Below are 8,862 nucleotides of genomic sequence, written 5' to 3' on the forward strand. Positions count from 1 at the left end.
GGCATGTGAAATTGTGCACCAACTCTCATACACTCTTCACACACCCACATCTATCTTCAAAATACGCATACAGATCGGTCTTATATATCCTCACAATTAAATTAAATCAATTCCATGTTGGCTCGAAAACCGTATAACATGCAACATGAAATGTGTAACAAAAATTCAGCTCAATCTGATTACAAATCCATATGCAGACCTAAACAAATTGTTAATATGTTTCACACATGTTAGCTTGACCACCTCAAACTCAAAACCAATCACTAAAATCATCCCAAAGATTTTGCATAACGCGCTACACCAAAATAACCCTGTTCTTCTTGAAATACTAGATACCGGATCTTCTATCTTGCATGAGAATCAATATCAAAGGCTAGGATTACAAAATAAGCTATCTTGAACATCCAATCAACTACCTCTTCCACCGCAATTAAAACTATGCAACCAAAATGGAGTTTTGCTCAATATACTCATACTCGGTCGCATATTGTATTCCACCTTCCAAACTTAAGCAAAATGAATATCAAACTTCTAGTACAACAATTATGCATATACCAGATGTGATCTCTACTCTGATTTTCCATCAATGACAACCCCGAAACATTCCTCATGCACTAATTTCTCTTCTGGTACGGTGTCTCTTGTCAACAATATCACCATAATGTTCTTGTTGGAAATACGGTTGTTGTTGCACCAAAAGATTGACCTGTTAATGCCCGATAGAACCGCGTGACACATAGAATCCATGGGAAGTTGTTAAGCCATGTCACATACCCATTGCTTGCACTTCACAAAACAAGGAGACCAAGGGTGTACACCTTGCAACAATCCCCCCAGCGCAAGTGAGGGGTTTGAACCCATGACCAAGCTTTGATACCACTTGTTGGAAACATAGTTGTCGTTGCACCAAAAGATCAATCTATTAATGTGCGATACAACCATGTGACACATAGAACCCATGAGAGGTCATAAATTTATGTTGCAAACCCATTGCTTGCGCTACACAACACAAGGAGACCAAGGGTGCACACCTTGCAACAATTCTTTGTTTGTATCTAGGGTAAAATCAAAACATTAAGGAAAAACATCACCCATTAAGGTCATAGATGTGTGTCATGCTTCTAATCCTCATCTTAAAATATAGAAAGCTTACCCTTGCTTCAACTCAAAAAAATATTCACATGTTAGATCCACTTAATATGTCCCTTACCAATACAAGAGAGAAACCAATCTTTTAGTTATTGATCAGTTGTTCTTCCTTTGTAAGGATGAGAGAAAACTTGCCCTAAATTATTAAAACTCACTCAAAGAAAGGTAAAAAACAAGTTACTACAAGTGTCTAAGGATGACAAAATTCCAAGGTATTATTTAGGGACTCTCACATTGAAAGATTTGGGTAAAATTGGCATTGGTTGAGGACAATCAATTTTGGGAAGGGTGGACCGTCATGCCTTTATCCTATGGAATAGATCATGACTTTTATAAATGAAATTCAGATGTTGAACTAATAAATATTCCTAGGGCCAACCTTATAAAATATCTTAGGAAATAAACTAATTAAATAAGGCCAACCTAGGATAAGATGTTCCTAGAGTCAACCTTATAAAGTATCCTAGGCAAAAAAAAAATTAAATAGGGCCGACTTGGAGTAACGTATTTGTGGCCATATAAGATTATTTTGCATAGCCCCTTTCACTTGAATAAGTCGGTTGAGGTTTAACTAAAGGGAGGCCAACTTAGTTAATCAGGGATATTTAAGGATGTTTGCTAGGCAACAATTAGATTCAAAATAAAAGTGAATCAAAATTAAATAATACAATAGGGGGAACGATTATTAAGGGAGGCATCCATGCAAGGGCAATGGGATTAGTGAAAAGGTGTGACTCCTCCTCACTTGAAGATATAAGAGGCAAAATCAGTCCAATTAGAGAGGCATGTAGAAAGGATGAAGGGAAAAAAGGAAAAATAACTTTTTGCCTATAATTAAAATTGTAGATCTGATTTGAATAATATGTCAACAATAAGGAGATTACTTATCTATACAAGATGTGGATTAAACAATTGACATCAAGGAAGAACAAACAATCATTTCAAGAAGAGCCTCCATAGAATCTACATCTGTTGGCATATGATGAACCGGCATGTTGATATGATGATAATGTATGTTGTCATTGATGTCAATAAGTGTAAGTGAACCGGTATGCAGATTGGAAGAAGTTGGTGAACCAGTATGAAGAAATGCAGTGAACCAGTATCGAGATTTCACTGAGTGTGACTACCGATTGGTAGTCTCAGCTCTAGGGTTTTCGGTTTGGCAATCTCACTTGTACGATGCAACCGATGACATTTTGTGTTAAGTTAGCTAAGAGATGAAGATGAGATCGTGGTGCCATGTCAGCTTTGTGCACGTGAAGGATTTCCTTGAGGATCTTACATGAGAAGATCGACTGCATTAAATGTCTACCTTGGGAATGAATATTCTTCTTAGTGGTATGACAAGAAAGTGTGATGAGTTACTGATTTCTATGTGCGGTGAAGAATGGACGATGCAGATTGTCTTGTGATTTGTTTAAAATTGTATTGCTCTATGCAGAGTGTTTGGACGAACAGGATTGGACCGCTTGTATTGTAAACCTAAAATGCTTAGGGTTTAGGGTTTATGCTACCGACCTAATTGTTGTCTATAAGATCGATGATGTTTGTTATTGTAAGTTGTTGGCAAATATTGTGTGTGTATCCGAGTGATGAGATACATGCCATACCAATAAGAGAAAACTGCAGAGTGTGATTGCAGAAGTAGAGGAACTGAAAAGGATCTGCCTTAGCATATAGTGTTGTTATCATATCAAAGCTTTACCTGTTGTCTTCTAACCATTTCAACAGAAGCAAAATCCCTTTGTCAAGTAGCTTTAACGAGCTTACTATAAATCTTTTAACCAGGTGACTCAAGTTCATTGAGTTCTTCAAATCCTCTAGCAAGGTAACCTTTAATAGGGTATATAGCCATCTCTTAACCAGGTGATCTTTAATAGGATCGGTTCCTAGCAGAACCTTATTGTAAAGTCTTTAACCGAACTAGGCTCCTAACAGAGCGAGCTTCAAAAGAGTTCAAAAACAAGTTTGTGGGTATTCATCCCCATCGTGGTTTTTCCCATTTGGGTTTCCACGTGAAAAATATGTGTGTCATGTGTTGTGCATTTTTCATGTGATGATTAAGTGTTCTTTGTTTTAAGTGATTATGCATGAAGAGCTAATGGTTATGGTATTGGTGACACACCACATGCATATGTTTATGGGTAAAGTAGCTATCAAGTATTAAATGTATTTGAAGTGTTCAGACTTATCGGTATATGTTGTCTGAAGTCTTATTGTGTTTAACCGGTATTGCCATGGTTAAGTTCAGTGATGAAGACAACCGGTTAGTGTTGTTTTAGCTTGAAAAGATTGTCAGAAAGTCTTTGACTATACTGATTCACCCCCCACCCCCTCTTAGTACTAGTTAGGGTATCTGTTGTTCATCATTATTCATCAACATCTACAACAATCATCCATTCAAGCAAAGATTATTAAGAATAACAAATACAAGCAAAGGATCAAACCTGTAATAGATCAGATCTAGATTCCTCATATCAAACAACTAATATTATTAATAACTATTGTGGTGGTATATGTTCAACATATGCATTGTATGCTAGTATTTATATAATCTATTATATATGTCAAATTTAAACTACATGTGCATGATTATGAATCTGTTTGTATGCATATGTATTTCAAATTCATTAATTCAACATTTGAATTTCATCTATAGAAGTTGTGATATATTTCACAAGTTAAGGGCATGACATATTCACATTAATTGGAAGGATACATGATGATAATTCATTCAATAAGACTCTCAATGTCTTATGCACTACTAAATTTTAACAACATGAGTAATGTATGGGCATGATGCATGAGATGAATTAAATATGACTCATCATGTCAATCTAATAAAAACAACACATAAGGAAGATGTATGCCACCATCTCACACCTTTCTATAGTCCACATAATGTAATTATGCTTACTAGCACTCTAGTGGAAGCTCATAAGACCCCATTTCATAAGAAAACTATGTTGAGCTTAACACCTATCAACCAAATTAAATTAATTAATAATAGGGATGCATGGAATAAAGATTGATTAAACTAAAGAATAACCTAGATTTTGGATAGGATTACTTAGTTGCTACAAACTAACTTTGAATTGAAGTGATTATTAATTAAGTTTGAACCAATTTTAGACTCATTAACTCTTAAAATGACTTGAGCATGATTCCTCTACAAACAAATATTTTAAAAATAATTAAATATAATATTTAACTTATTTAAATTAAAATGTCATTTTATATAATTTAAAGAAAAGAAGAAACTTTATAATGAATTCAGAACTAAAATAACATTTAACTTGACTAAACCCTCTTACAATTTAAAAGACTCACAAATTTAAATAAGCCAAACAAATTCTTTCACTTGATTTAGCCACATATATTAGATGATTGTTAAATTAAATAAATTTAATAAACAATGAAAGAATTCTTACATACCTCAACACATCAAATTCATATAAGCACAATCATATATTTTTTTAAATAAAATTTAATGTGTTTTTTTTTTTCAGTAAATATTTTAAAATATGATACCTGTATTTGCTTATTTAGAATTAAATACAATTTACAACCTAAACCTTTATCCAAACAAAAAAAGAAAAAAACACATCAAAATCTGCTTTCAAAACACATCAAAGTTTTGTTCTCATCTCTTAACGGTACTCAAATCAGCCCTCAACGGTACTCGATCCATAACCTTGCGATGAGATCAGATCTACGATTGGCAGGGAATGGTGTAATGTTACCGTTGAAAAAAGCACCTGTCACCTCTTCTATATATGGGCAATTTATTCGATAAACAGAGCAGATTGTTTCCTATTCTGTTCTTTTTCTTTGTCTTTCGTTTCATGTTTATGGCATGGCCATGCCTTCTATGTTTTTCTTTTTTCCTGTGTTTGGATTTTTCTTTTCTCAGTTTTCATGGTAGTTTGTATATTTTTTTTTTTTCTTGGATGGTTATTGGAGGAGGCCAACAATGAGGAGAACTATACATCCTAGGGAGTTACAGCGAAGAAAATACTGTAAGTTGAGTATCTAAAATGTTTCTCATAGTTTTGTGTTCTTTATATTCTTAGAAGATTGGGAGGATTTATATACTAATTCAATATTCTACTTGACTCTGTTTATTATGTTGTGTTTGCCGGTCCATATTTTTTTGGGGGTTCTTTAGGTTTACTGGTCTTTTATTGAAAGTTGTTATTCATTAGTGTAAATATATGCATGATATAGCTTGAAATGATCATTTTCACTTTGCTTCATTTTGCTTAAACATCTCATGGATTTCTGTCTTCATTACTCTGGATTTCTAGGTGTCACTAAACCCTGAATATTTGATAGACTTACATTTGGCTTTCCATTAGACATAGGTTTTCCAAACATTGGCTAAACAAATTTCATATTTGAGGAGGAAATTAAAAAGTCAGAGGAAATTGAGAAGCTCGCTCTAAAATTAAGATTTCCATATTATCTATTTGACCTATGAATTGAAATGTAAGTCTAGAATTATAAGTTTATCTATTATTAAAATAAACTTGTAGTATGAGATCCTTTTCATTGTTTACTTGTCTTATAAATAAAGAGTGGAAGGTCATTTTCTTTGTTCAAGTAGCTAAAAAATTATGTTTTTCAAAGATTGCAGAGGGTCTTGAAGGTCTTGAAGGTCTTCATTGTCCAGAGCGTACTCTTTTCACTAGTTTTGGGGTCTTGAAGGTCTTGAAGGTCTTCATTGTCCAGAGCATACTCTTTTCACTAGTTTTGTTCTGCTTTATTCTGCATATACATTTTTGTGGTCTTTGTATTATTAGTTTATTATTGAATATTCTTATTCATTCATGTAGCTTGAAATGATTATTTTAGGACTACCTTAGAGTCCTCTGCATTTTGATTTTACTATGTTTTATCAAATAGTTACACAAGCATCTCAAGACTATGAAATATGCTTTCATTTCTGACTAATCCACCTCATTTCACTATAATACTTCAAAGGAATCTATAATGTTTATTATAAAATGCTTTCTTAGGATTTTAGTCAGTCATATTGATGTACACATCAATCTAGGTGAAGAATAAATTTATGAGAGAATTGGATAAATATGAATACTCAGGTGCTAAAGCTATGCAGACAACCAAAGACAACCAATGCCACATGAAACAGGAAATAACAGATGGACAAAAGTGTTTTTGGCATGCCGAAGGCCGACTCTATAAAGCAAATGAAATCATTAAACTAATCTGAATTAAATCTTTTCCTCTGAGCAATAACTGTAAATCAGAGTTCTTAGTTTGGTCGTGCTTCTTATATTCATGCCCAAAGTTGGTTTGTATTGAGATGATTCACTTGCTCATACTTCACCTCGTTGCAGGCATCCCGTAAATCTGAAAAGATTCAATAACAATGCTCATAAAATTATGTAATGTGTTAGATTTTCCAGTCTTCAAATCGTTTTTTTTTTATTGATAAAAAATTGCCAAAAGAGTGTCACCTGCTCATACTTCACCTTAAAAGCCTTGCTTGCATATATATTTTTAGTATCAATTTAATGTTTAAGTTTTCTCTTCGGTAGATTGTTGCAGGCATCCCGTTAATCTGAAAAGATTCAATAACAATGCTCATAAAATTATGTAATAAAATCGTTTTTTTTTAATTGATAAAAAATTGCCAAAAGAGAGCCAGAGTGTACAATCATTACATTATAGAGGGCAGAATACCCTGCATTTTAGAACAGACTAAAGTCCATGGAATATCCACCAACAAACATAAAGAATATCAACTGGATAACCAAGGCAAAAGTCAGAAAGTGAGCATGAAATTGTACAGACACATGAGAAGACAAATCTGACATATATCCAAACTCTAAGAAGATAGTAGGAAGACCTAACACGACACGGAAGCAAGCATAGCCAAATTCTGAAGTGACCGACATATTTTGGGACAAACGAGAAATTGTATTTATGAATACTGTAACCTGTAGAAGGACGGCAAGGCATCATGAACAAATCAGACGTTGAGATGCATTGTCACTAGAGTCTCTGCATAAACTATGTCAATCACTGTAACCAAACATGGAGATGTAATTTCTGCAAAATTGTCTTAAACTTTGTCATCACTGTAACCTCTAAAAAAACACTGTCACCACTGGCATCAACCTGCAAGATCATCATCCTAAGGCTCTAGCAGAACTGTCACTAAATGGATCCAACTCATAACAGTCCCTCGGAGGCTCATTGATGAAGTCATCCTCATTCTCATCTCTGCTATCCAGGCCTTTGAGGAGGATTCATTACTCTGGATTTCTAGGTGTCACTAAACCCTGGATATTTCATAGACTCTGGATATTTGGCTTTCCACTAGACACCCCCCAAGATTTTCATGTTTTCTGTTTGACCTATGAATGGAATTCTCAAGTCTAGAATTATAAGTTTATCTATTATTAAAGTAAAAATGTAGTATGAGATCATTTTCACTGTTTACTTGTCGTATACATAAGGAGTGGAAGGTCATTTTCTTTGTTTAGGTAGCTAAAAAATTATGTGTTTCAAAGATTGCAAAGGGTCCTCATTGGCAGAGGGGGTCTTCATTGTCAAAGAGTTGTCCAGAGCGGACTCTTTGCACTAGTTATGTTTTGCTTTACTATGCTTTGTTCTGCATATACATTTTTGTGTTCTCTGTATTTATTAATTTATTATTGAATATTCTATTTTAGGACTTACTTAAAAAGTCCTCTGTATTTTGATTTTACTATGTTTTATCAAATAGTTACACAAGCATCTCAACATATGGAATGTACACAATAAATTTATGAGAGAATTAGATAAATATGAATACTCGGGTGCTAAAACCATGCAAACACCAAGGCCACATGAAACAGGGAAAAGATGGCAAAATTACTTTTGGCATGCCAATGGCCAACTCTATTTAGCATTAAATGGCCAACTCTATTTTGCTTTAAATCTTTTCCTGTGAGCAATAACTGTAAATCAGAGTTCCTAGTTTAGTTGTGCTTCTCATATTCATGCCCAAAGAGTTTTGTATTGAGATGATTCACTTGCTCATACTTCGCCTTAAAAGCCTTGCTTGCATATAACTTGTGTCAATTCATTGTAGGTTGAAGTCTTCTTTCTGTACATTGCAGGCATCCCATAAATCTAAAAAGATTCAATAACAATGTTCATAAAATTATGTAATTATGTAAAATTATGTAGTTATGTAAATTATGTAATAAAGATTCAATAAGATGCAGGCCTTCTATTTTCTTGCCATCTATTTCTTCTTATTTTGATAAGATTAAATTTTATATGATTAAAATGTGAATGACTTCTAAGACCTTCTATTTTCTTGCCATCTATTTCTTCTTATCTTGATAAGATTAAATTTTATATGATTAAAATGTGAATGACTTCTAAATAGAGAGAATAGGTTGTATGCCAACTAGAAAAATAATGAATAGTTATCTGTTGTATGAATATTTTGGGGACGAGGAAGGTGAGATGGCAGGGGACCTGTTCGGTAGTGTGAAGCCCGTTGCTTGAAGATGATGAGGAAAATACTTTATATATTTGTCTATACTTTATCAAACCATGACCAATGGTTTATATATTTGTCTTTTGCAACTGACATAATAAGTAACTCTAAGACCATATTGAAAATTTTGATGTTTAAGATTGAATTAAATTTGAAAAATAAAATCAAGAATTCAAATTATTGTTGTTAGT

The sequence above is a fragment of the Cryptomeria japonica genome, chromosome 6 (genome assembly GCF_030272615.1).
Source record: "Cryptomeria japonica chromosome 6, Sugi_1.0, whole genome shotgun sequence".
In the NCBI taxonomy this organism is placed as follows: Eukaryota; Viridiplantae; Streptophyta; class Pinopsida; order Cupressales; family Cupressaceae; genus Cryptomeria; species Cryptomeria japonica.